The sequence below is a fragment of the Micromys minutus genome, assembly GCF_963924665.1.
Source record: "Micromys minutus genome assembly, chromosome: 29".
Lineage (NCBI taxonomy): Eukaryota > Metazoa > Chordata > Mammalia > Rodentia > Muridae > Micromys > Micromys minutus.
In genome coordinates, this window is record NC_137964.1 from 11,509,009 (window position 1) to 11,521,503 (window position 12,495).

At 40.0% G+C, this 12,495-nt stretch overlaps 1 pseudogene across 1 annotated transcript; it reads right to left on the reverse strand.

Moving 5' to 3' along the window:
* Positions 1–275: 275 nt before the first annotated feature.
* Positions 276–4,128, reverse strand: LOC308439304 (olfactory receptor 2AE1-like; annotated as a pseudogene). Its single transcript has 2 exons — positions 4,117–4,128; positions 276–903 (listed from the first exon to the last, which is right to left on the reverse strand). The product of its transcript is annotated as an olfactory receptor 2AE1-like (transcript).
* Positions 4,129–12,495: the final 8,367 nt, after the last annotated feature.

Sequence of the window (12,495 nt, forward strand, 5' to 3'; positions counted from 1 at the left end):
TAGCATTTACAACAGCAGTTATCAATCTGTGAGTCATGATCCCTTTGGGGGTCAAACAACAGTTTCAGAGGGTTGCCTAAAACTATCAAAAAAAACAAAAAACTAGGTGTTTACATCACAACTCATAACAGTAACAAAATTACAGTCATGAAGTAACAATAAAAATAATATTATGGTTAGGGTACTATCACATGAGGTGCTGTATTAAAGGGTCACAGCATTATGAAGGTTGAAAACCACTAATTTAGGAACTGAGCCATCCCAAGGACACTAACCTAGCCTGCTAACATGGAGGCACTGTCATAAATAAAGCCCATGAACACCCTGTCTGTATCTGCCCTGCTGGATATGCTGAAAGGCCTCATATAGGAGAATATGCAGGCAGCATACGAGAGAGAAACCACAACAAGATAAGAGCTGCTCAAGGCAGAAGCTTTTCTCTTACTCCCAGCTGAATGCATCTGAATGACGCTGTGGTGAATGAATCCACAGAATGTGGAGACAAGAATGATGGGGAGGAGAAAAAGATGTACACTATGGTCTCATACAGACTGACATCACCACACTTCGACTTCACAACAGCTGGACACTCACAGTAGAAGTGGTGGATGATTCTCGACCCACAGAAAGGGAAGCTCATCAAGATGGCCGTGTGGATTAAGGAGTTCACAGATGCACTCAGCCATGACATGACAGCCATCACCACACCCACTCTTCTGCTCATGAGCACAGTGTAGCGTAAAGGGTGGCAGATGGCAACATAGCGGGGTCGTAGGACATGAGGGCCAGGAGGAGAGACTCTGCACCACCCAGAGACAGATACAGGAAGTGCTGGGTGGCACAGCCCACAAACGAGATGGACTTCTTGCCAGACAGGTAGTTGATAGCCTGGGAAGGTGGAGGCTATGGGGATATTGGGGTTACTATAGCTGAGATTTCTACCAGCACGGAATATAGAAACTAAAATGAACAACTCTTGTAGCCAGACAGGATTTCCAGTGGAGGGAAGTAGGTATCAGCCCACCCACAAAACCTTCAACCCTTCAACAAACCTTTAATTTGTTCTTCCTACAAGATGTGCAGTGGTAAAGATGGAGCAGAGACTGAGTAAATGGCCAACCAATGAGTAAATGCCCAAAATTGAGACCCACCCCATGTGTGAGAGACAACCCCTGACACTATTAATGATGCCCTGCTATGCAGGCACGAAGGAGCCTGGCACAACTGTCTTCTGAGAGGCTTCACCCAGCAGCTGATGGAAACAGATGCAGAGACCCACAGACAAACAAAGACAGGGCTCAGGGGGTCTTTTGAAAGAATGCGGAATAGAAGTAGTGAGCAGGAAGGATCAAGGACATCACAAGAAGACCTACAGAGTCAACTAACGTGGGCCTAGGGCGCTCAAAGAGACTCATTGACCAAGCAAAAACAAACATGGGCTGGACCTAAGCCCCACACACATTTGTAGCAGATGCACAGCTTGGTCTTCATGTGGATCCCTAACAACTGGAGTGGGAACTGTCTCTGGCTCTGTTGCCTGCCATTGTATCCCCTTCCCCTACCTGGGTTACATACATGGGTTTCAGCAGAAGAGGATGCACCTAGTCCCGCTGAAACTAGATGTTCTAGGGTAGGGTAGTACCCAAGGGGGGCTTTCCCTTCTCTGAGAAGGAGATGGGGTAATAGGGAGAGGGATTTGTAAGGGCAGGACTGGGAGGAGAAGATAGAGAGGAGGCTGTGATCGGATGTAAAATGAATTTTCAAATATATATTAAAAAGAAAAAAGATCCCTTAAAGGGTGAGTTCTTCCACAGAGATGTGGTTCCATCTTCAAATGTTCCCTTCTGTAATTTCAATCCTGCAAACTGAAGATGGCAAATCTCCAGAGCAAGCTGACCAACAAGATAACCAGTTTGGTTTGGATGAAATACCTTACCTCAAAAAGTAACATAAGTAGCATGCAAAAGCAGTTGAGGATAATTTCCCATGTCAACTATGGGCCTCCACAAGCACATGCATCTACACACACACACACACACACACACACACACACACACACACACACACACACAAATGGAAAAAATAGGAAACTTAACCCCAACTCACACAGGAATGTGAATGACTCAGATCACTCCAGAATCTAGACTTGAGCCATTTCATCAGACCAGAAACCATGATAAATTGTAGACAAAATGAATATGGAATGGGTAGAGGAACCACTCATACACGTTCAGACACACACACAACTCACAAATAAAATTTCATGTATGTGATGCTTATGATCATGTGAACACCTATAAGAATAAAAACGGCAATACTGTAAGCATGTTTCATAATTCTTTATGATTGTTATAAATCAGTACTGTAAATTCTTTTATGTTTATTTCATCACCTTTGTCATCGTTTTTTTTAAACAAGGTCTCACTATGTAGTCTTTCACCTCTGCTAAGTTAGTCTTGGAAGCATCCAGATGTTGCCTCTGGTTTTAAACATGTAACTCGTACACCTTTCTACCCCAATTTCTGAGCCTATTCAACAGGAAATCTAGTTAATATTTATTAAGATGCTATGGTGGTTTGAATATGCTTGGTCCAGGAAGTGTCACTATTTGGAGGTGTGGCCTTGTTGGAGTTCTGTGTCACTGTGGGGTGGACCTTAGAGACCCTCCTCCTAGCTACCTAAAAGCTAGTCTGTCTTTGTTGAGCTCCCCCAGCCTCACATCTGCCTGGATGCTGCTATGTTTCCACCATGATGATAACTGACTGAACCTCTGAACCTGTAAGCCAGCCCCAATTAAATGTTGACCTTTGTAAGACTTGCCTTGGTCATGGTGTCTCTTCACATCAGTAAAGCCCTAACTATGACAGATGCTTAACGTAATATCAGATTGATTATCAATATTTCCAAAGTCAAAAGGAAATTTTTTTCATTTTTATTGGTTATTTTATTTATTTACATTGCAAATTTTATACCCCTTCCCAGTTTCCCCTCTACAAACTCCATATTCCCTACCCCTTACCCCCTGCCTCTATGAGGGTGCTCCCCCACCCACGCACTCACTCCTGCCTCCGTGGCCTAGCATTCCCCAAACCTGAGTCATCAAGTCTTCACATGACCAAGGGGTTTCCCTCCCATTGACTCCCATTGATCCCAGATAAGACCATCCTCTGTTAAATATCCATCTGGAGCCATGTTTTTTTGGTTTTGGTTTTGGTTTTTTTGTTGTTGTGTTGTTTTTTTGTTTTGGTTTGTTTTGGTTTTTTTTTTTTTTTTTTTTTTTTTTTTGGTTTGAGTTGCAAACCCCTTCAGCTCCTTCAGTCCTTGCCCTAACTTATCCATTGAAGTCCCTGCACTCAGTCCGATGTTTGGCTGTGTACATCCGCATCTGTATTGGTCTGGTTCTGGCAGAGCCTCTCAGGGGACAGCTATACAAAGGTCCTGTCAGTAAGCACTTCTTGGCATCAGCAATAGTGTTTGAGTTTGGTGTCTGAAAATGACATGGATCCCTAGTTGCAGCAGTCTCTAGATGGTCTTTCCTTCAGTTTTATTCATATTTTCTGTTGTCTCGTGGGTCATGGTTTTGTATTCATTCTCATGGAACAAAAATTTAATTTTTATTTTACTGCCAGGGATCCCCATTCTGACTGACGACTGTTTCTTCAACAGTAATCAAAACAGAGTTGGCCTGATATGAGCCAAGTACAAGGAAAGAGGGAACACCATCTGTGAGAAATGAAATGTTCCCTATCCTAAAAAACCTATGATTTCAGCTGAGACAGACATTGGGTAAATGGCAAAGGGGTTTTCACCCAAATGGCACACCTTGGATCTCTGCTTGGAGATATCCCCCCAATATATTAATTAATTTATGTCCCACATATAGAATAAACACATCTAAAGATTTTACTCAAAGTTGGTATGTTGGAGTCAGGGGAATGACACTTTGTTGACTTTGATGATAATATGGGAATATATTCTCTGGGGGTCAATTAACTACACAGACAAACAATTCCTGAGTCTCTGACTTGCTTTTCATTTTTATTAATTATAGGCCTTTCTTGTAACTTTACATTTGACACTTTAAGAACAATCTAAAAGAGATCTAGTCTCTCTTACCTCATGAACCATCTTAAGAGTTCCCCTGGTGCTACTATTGTAGGAAAGAAGTCATTATAAGACTCATTATAAGAATATGCTGAGAACCGCAGGAAACACAAGGTCCAGTCAGAGACAAGATCACCTATAATCACAGGTAACAAGATGGCAAGAGGAAAGCAAAAGAACCTAAGCAATGAAAACCAAGACAACCTGGCAACATCAGAACACGGTCCTCCTACCACAGCAAATAGTGGATTTCCTAACACACCAGGAAAACAAGACTTAGACTTGAAATCATACTTCATGATGATGATGATGATGGAGATCTTCAAGAAGTACATGAATAACTCCCTTAAACAATTACAGGAAAACATACATAAACAAATAGAAGCCCTTAAAGAGGAAACACACACACACACACAAACCATTCAAAGAATTACAGGAAAACACAACCAAACAAGTGAAGGAATTGAAAATGGAATTAGAAACAATAAAAAAATCACAAAAAGAGAAAACCCTGGAGATAGAAAACCTAAGAAAGAAATCAAGAGTCATAGATGTTGCATCACCAACAGACTACAAGAGATGAAAGAAAGGATCTCAGAGGCCCTTGACAACATAGAAAACATTGACACAACAGTCATAAAAAAGTGCAAAAACCAAAAAGCTTCTAACCCAAAACATCCAGTATATCCAGGACACAATGAGAAGACCAAATAATAGAGGTAAAGAGGGCAAAGACTCCCAACTAAAAGGCACAGTAAATATCTTCAACAAAATCATAGAAGAAAACTTCCCTAACCTGAAGAACAAGAAGACCATGAACATACAAGAAGCCTACAGAACTTCAAATAGATTGACCAGAAATGAACTCCTCCCGACACATAATAGTCAAAACACTGAATGTTCAAAACAAAGAAAGAATACTAAAAGCATTAAGGGAAAAAGGACAGGTAACATATAAAGATCGACCAATCAGAATTATACCAGACTTCTCAACAAAGATTATGAAAGCTAAAAGATCCTAAAAAGACATCATACAGACATTAAGAGAACACAAATGCCAACTCAGGTTACTATATCAAGAAAAACTCTTAATTACCATAGACGGAGAAACCAAGATATTCCAGGACAAAAGCACAGTTATACAATATCTGTTCACAAATCATCCTACAAAAAATAATAGATAGAAATATCCAACACAAGGAAGAAAACTACACCCAAGAAAAAGCAAAAATAATAATTATTATTATGCAAGAAAACCAAAAGAAAAAAAGCACACAAACATAATTCTACCTCTAACAATAAAAATAACAGGAAAAACAATCACTATTCCTTAATACCTTCTAAAATCAGTGAACTCAATTCCCCAATAAAAAGACATAGACTATCAGACTGGATACATAAACAGGATCCAACATTTTGCTGCATACATGAAACTCATCTCAGAAGCAAAGACAGACAATACCTCAGAGTAAAAGACTCGGGGAAAAATTCCCAAGCAAATGGTCCAGGAAACAAGCTGGAGTAGCTATTCTAATATCGAATAAAATAGATTTTCAACCAAAAATCATCAAGAAAGATAAGGAAGGACACTTTACACATCACAGAAAAAAATCTATCAAGATGAACTCTCAATCATGAACATCTATGATCCAAATACAAAGGCACCCACATTCATAAAATAAATCCTACTAAAGTTCAAGGCAAATATTGCACCACACATAATAATAGTGGAAGACTTCAACACCTACTCTCATCAATGGACAGATCATGAAAGCAGAAAATGAACAGAGACACAGCAAAACTAGCAGAGGTAATGAACCAATTGGAATTAACTGATATCTACAGAACATTTTATCCTAAAACAAACATATATATATATATATATATATATATATATATATATATATATACCTTCTTCTCAGCACCTCACGGTACCTTCTCCAAAACTGACCATATAGTCAGTCACAAAACAGGCCTCAACAGATATAAAATCTAACTACTCCCATGCATCCTATCATATCACCATGGTCTAAGGCTAGTCTTTAATAACAACAAAAGCAACAAAAAGCTCAAATATGCATGGAAGCTGAACAATGCTCTCTACTCAATGATAAAAGATCAAGAAAGAAATAAAGAAAGAAATTAAGGATTTTTTAGAATTTAACAAAAATGAAAGCACAACATACCCAAACTTATGGGATGCAATGAAAGCAGTACAAAAAGGAAAACTTATAGCTCTGAATGCCTCTAAAAAGAAACTGGAGAGACATACACTAGCAGCTTGACAGCACACCTGAAAGTTCTAGAACAAAAAGAAGCAGATACACCCAAGAGGAGTAGACAACAGGAAATAATAAAAATCATAACTGAAATCAACAAAATAGAAACAAAAAGAACTATACAAAAAATCAACAAAACCAAGAGCTGTTTTGGTTTTTTTTGTTTGTTTGTTTGTTTAGAAAATCAACAAGATTAATAAACCCTTAGCCAGAATAACTAGAGGGCACAGAGAAAGTATCCAAATTAACAAAATCAGAAATGAAAGGACAGACATAACAACAGAAACTGAGGAAATTCAATAAATCATCAGATCTTACTTCAAAAGCCTGTACTCAACAAAACTGGAAAATCTGGAGGAAGTGGAAAAATTTACTAGACAGATAGCAGTTACCAAAGTTAAATCAGAATCAGATAAATCATCTAAACAGTCCCATAACACCTAAAGAAATAGAAGCAGCCATCAAAATCCTCCCAAGCAAAAAAGAAAAGTCCAGGACCAGATGGGTTCAGTGCAGAATTCTAGTAGACTTTCATAGAAGACCTAATACCTATACTTTACAAACTATTCCACAAAATAGAAAAAAAAAAAAAAAAAACCGCTACCCAACTGCTTCTTCAAAGCCACAATTGCGCTCATATCTAAACCACACAAAGACCCTACAAAGAAAGAGAACTTCAGATCAATTTCCCTCGTGAACATCAATGCAAAAATACTCAATAAAATTCTTGCAAACCGAATCCAAGAACACATCAAAACAATTATCCACCCTGATCAAGTAGGTTTTATCCCAGGGATGCAGGGATGGTTCAATATATAGAAATCCATCAACTTACTCCACCATGTAAACAAACTCAAAGAAAAAAAAAAAAACGCATGATCATCTCACTAGGTGCTGAGAAAGCATTTGACAAAATCCAACACCCCTTCATGTTAAAAGTCTTGGAAAGAGCAGGAATCCAAGGCACATACCTAAACATAGTAAAAGCAATATACTGCAAACCAGTAGCCAACATCAAACTAAATGAAGAGAAACTTGAAGCAATCCCATTAAAATGAGGGACTAGACAAGGCTGCCCATTCTTTCCCTACCTATTCAATACAATACTGGAAGTCCTGGCCAGAGAATTAGACAATAAAAAGAGTTAAAGAGATAGAAATTGGAAAGAAAGAAGTCAAAATATCACTATTTGCAGATGATATGATAGTATACTTAAGTGACCCCAAAAATTCCACCAGAGAACTTTTACAGCTGATAAACAACTTCAGCAAAGTGGCTGGATAAATTAACTAAAACAAATCAACCACCTTTCTCTACTCAAAGGAGAATCAGGCTGAGAAAGAAATTAGGAAATAGACACCCTTCACAATAGTCACAAAGAATATAAAATACCTTGGGGTGAGCCTAACCAAGGAGGTGAAGGATCTGTATGACAAGAACTTCAAGATTCTGAAGAAGGAAATTGAAGATCTCAGAATATGGAAAGATCTCCCATGTTCGTGGGTTGGAAGGATCAACATTGTAAAGAAAATGTCCATCTTGCCAAAAGCAATCTACAGATTCAATGCAATCCCCATTAACATTCCAACTCAATTCTTTATAGAGTTGGGAAAAGCAATTTGAAGATTCAGCCGGATTAACAAAAAACCTAGAATATTGAAATCTATTCTCAACAATAAAGAACTTCTGGGGGAATCACTATTCCTGCTCTTAAGCTATATTACAAAGCAGCTGTGATAAAAACCACATGGTATTGGTACAGAGATAGGCAGGTAGACCAATGGAACAGAATTGAAGACCCAGAAATGAACCCACATACCTATGGTCAGTTGATCTTTGACAAAGGAGCTAAAAACATTCAATGGAAAAAGGACAGCCTCTTCAACAAGTGGTGTTGGTTCAACTGGCAGTCAGCATGCAGAAGAATGTAAATCTATCCTTTCTTATCTCCTTGAACAAAGCTCAAGTCCATGTAGATCAAGGACATCCGCATAAAACCAGATACACTGAAACTAACAGAAACAAAAGTGGGGAAGAGCCTTGAACACATAGGCACAGGGGAAGATTTCCCGAACAGAACACCAATGGCTTATGCTCTAAGATCAAGAATCAACAAATGGGTCCTCATGAAATTGCAAAGCTTTTGTAAGGCAATGGACACTGTCAATAGGACAAAATGGCAGCCAACAGATTGGGAAATATCTTTACCAATCCTACATCTGATAGAGGGCTAGTATCCAATATATACAAAGAAATCAAGAAGTTAGACTCTAGAGAATCAAATAATACTATTAAAAATGGGGTACAGAGCTAAAAAAAGAAATCTCAACTGAAGACTATCGAATGGCTGAGAAAAACCTAAAGAAATGCTCAACATCCCTAGTCATCAGGGAAATGAAAATCAAAACAATCCTGAGATTCCACCTCACACCAGTCACAAAGGCTAATATCAAAAACTCAGGTGACAGCTGATGCTGGCAAGGATGCGGAGAAAGAGGAACACTCTCTACTATTGGTGTGTTCTAAGCTGGTACAACCGCTCTGGAAATCAGTCTGGAGGTTTCTCGAAAAACTGGACATAGTACTACCTGAAAACCCAGCTAGTCCACTCCTGGGCATATACCCCAAAGATGCTCCAACATATAACAAGGACACATGCTCTAACATGTTCATAGCAGCCTTATTTATAATAGCCAGAAGCTGGAAAAAACCCAGAGGTCCTTCAACAGAGGAATAGATACAGAACGTGTGGTACATTTACACAGTGGACTACTACTCAGCTATTAGAAACAATGACTTACTTCATGAAATTCCTAGGCAAATGGATGTATCTAGAGAATATCATCCTAAGTGAGGTAATCCAGTCACAAAAAAAACCAGACATAATATGCAGTCACTGATAATTGGATACTAGCCCCAGAAATCTCTGAATACCCAAGAAACAATTCACAGACCATATGAAGCTCAAAAAAAAAAAGAAAGGCCAAAAAGTGGAAGCCTCAGTCTTTTTTAGAAGGGGAAACAAAATACTCAGGGAGGAAATGCAAGGTCAAATAGAGGGACAGGGATTGAAGAAAAGATCACTCAGAAGCCTCCTCACCTGGGGATCCACCACATATGCAGCCACCATATCCAAGCACTATTGCTGATGCCAAAAAGTACTTACCATCAGTAACCAGATAGAGATGCCTCCTCAGGGACTCTGTCAGAGTCATATAGATTCAGCTGAGCATGCTTGCAGCTAACCATCGGACTGAACACAGGAACCCCAATGAAGGTGCTAAAGAAAGGACCTAAGGAGCTGAAAGGGGCTGCAACCTCATGGGAAGAACAACATTATCAACCAACCAAACCCTTCAAAACTTCCATGAACTAAAACACCAACCTTTGAGCACACATTGAGAGACCTATTGATCAGTTCCATATGTAGCTGAAGATATCAGTGTCTGCCATCAATGTGAGAAGAGGCCTTTGGTCCAGGGATGAAACGTTTTCCCAATGTAGGGGAATGCCAAGGCAATGGCATGAAGAGGGTGATTAGGAGGGTGTGCACCTTTGTGAAGGCAAATAGAGGTGGAGGGAGGATGGGAGCTTTGGAAGGGATAACATCTCAAATGTAAATACAGAGTATCTAATAAAAAATAAAATATCAAAACCAAACAAAAAGAATATGTGGAAGAAGCCATAGGGGGTCAGACTAAGGGAACTATGGTATATAAACACATTGAGTTCTAGTCAGCCATAAAAAATGCAAATAAATGTCATTTGCAGAAAAATGAATGGACTCTAGACCGTGGTAAGTGAAATAAACCAGACTCAGAAAGAAAAAAAGTCTTCTTTTCTATGAGGAATCTAGATTTTATATCTATATAATACATATGTATGTTATATACTTACAACATGAAAGCACACGGTGTTTTGTCGTAGGGAATAAGTACAACATAGGAGAGGTGGTAAGAGACACAAGTGGGGAAAATATGAGCAAAACAAAACTATATGCGTGTGTGCAAATATAATAAAACTTGTTATTTTGTATGCTAATTTAAATAAATAAATAAATAAAATACCATAAAAGGGGTCTTCCTGCTGGAGAGATTGTTCAGTGGCTAAAGAGCTTACTGCTCTTGCAAAGGACCTGAGCTCAGTTCCTAGGGCCCATGTCAGGCATCTCAGAGTTACCTGTAACTCCAGATTCAGGGGATCTGATACCTCTGCTCTTCAAGGGCAGTTGTGCTCACACTAACAAACACCCACAGGAGCATCTCCAGGGGGAGACAGAGACCTGGGATAAGGGAGGCACTCAAGAATCAGTGGGGAGTGGCCCTAGCTATAACTCACTACACTGAAGAGGACACCTCCTGTAGCCAGGCAGGAACCTCAGTGGAGTGATAGGGACACAAACCCACACACAGAACTTTCATCCCCAAATTTATCCTGTGTACAACCAACGCAGCTGTGGGGATGGAGCAAAGACCAAGCAAATGACCAACCAGTAGTTGGCCCAACTTGAGACCAATCTCATGGGCAAGCACCAGTCACTGACACTATTAATGATGCTCTGTTATGCTTGCAGACAGGAGTCTAGCATGGCTATCCTCTGAGAGACTCCACAGACTCAGACAGATGCAGTCAAACAGTTGATGGAGCTTGGGGATTCTTATGAAAAACAGGTGGAAGGGGCCTAGAGAAATGGCTCAGTGGTCCTGAGTTCAATTCCCAGCAACCACATGGTGACTCACAACCATCATTAATAGAATTTGATGCCCTCTTCTGGTGTGTCTGGAGACAGCAACAGTGTACTTATATATAAAATAAATAAATCTTTTTTTTAATTTTTAAAGAGAATAGGAGGAAGAATCGTGGCTTAGAGGGAATATAGAACTCTACAGGAAGACAAGTAGTGTCAACTAACCTGGACGTTTGGGACTCTCCAAGTCTAAAGCACCAACCAAAGGACATACACAGGCTGTACGCAAGCCTCCTTGAATGTCTTAGTCAGGGTTTCTATTCCTGCACAAAATATCATGACCAAGAAGCAAGCTGGGGAGGAAAGGGTTTATTCAGCTTACACTTCCATTTCGCTGTTCATCACCAAAGGAAGTCAGGACTGGAACTCAAGCAGGTCAGGAAGCAGGAGCTGATGCAAAGGCCATGGAGGGATGTCACTTACTGGCTTGCTTCCCCTGGCTTGCTCAGCCTGCTTTCTTATAGAACCCAGGTCTACCAGCCCAGGGATGGCTCCACCCACAATGGGCTGGGCCCTCCCCCCTTGATCACTAGTTGAGAAAATGCCTTACAGCTGGATCTCATGGAGGCATTTCCTCAACTGAGGCTCCTTTCTCTGTGATAACTCCAGCTAGTGTCAAGTTGACATGAAACCAGCCAGTACACTGAACATATGTAGCAGATGTGCAGCTTGGTCTTCATGTGGGTCCCAAACAACTGGAGTTGGCCTGTCCCAAAAGCTGTTGCCTGTCCATGGAATCTGCTCTTCTATGGGCAGCATTGTCTGCCTTACTGGGAGAGGAAGGGCCTAGCCCCAAAGAGATTTGAGCTGCCAAGGTGGGGGAATACCCAGGAGGTTCCCCACCTGCTCAGAGGAGAATGGGGGAGGGAAGGATTGTGGGAGAGAGTGACTTGGAGGGGGACAGTGAGTGAGACGTAAAGTGAAAATTTTTTAATTGTTTTTTAATTTTAAAAAAAATCACATACACACTCCCACACATAATTAATTTTTAAAAATTTATTTGGATATTAAATGTGTGGATTGGCCCCAAATTGTCACTTATTCCTCAAATATATTAAATGCATCATCACTTTACTTGAAGAATTTCTTAGTTTGTTTGGTTTTTTTGTTTGTTTGTTTTCCAAGATGATCTCTCTGTGTAGCCCTGTCTGTCCTGGAACTCACTCTGTAGACCAGGCTAGCCTCCGACTCAGAGATCCACCTGCCTCTGCCTCCCAAGTGCTGGGATTAAAGGTGTGTGACACCGCCCCTAGCTTATTTAAATAACTTTTCATTCTTTGATCTGTTGCTCTCTTCTTCACCAGAATATAGTACATGTATGTATGTATACATATACACATATATATACATATAATATGGCATCTC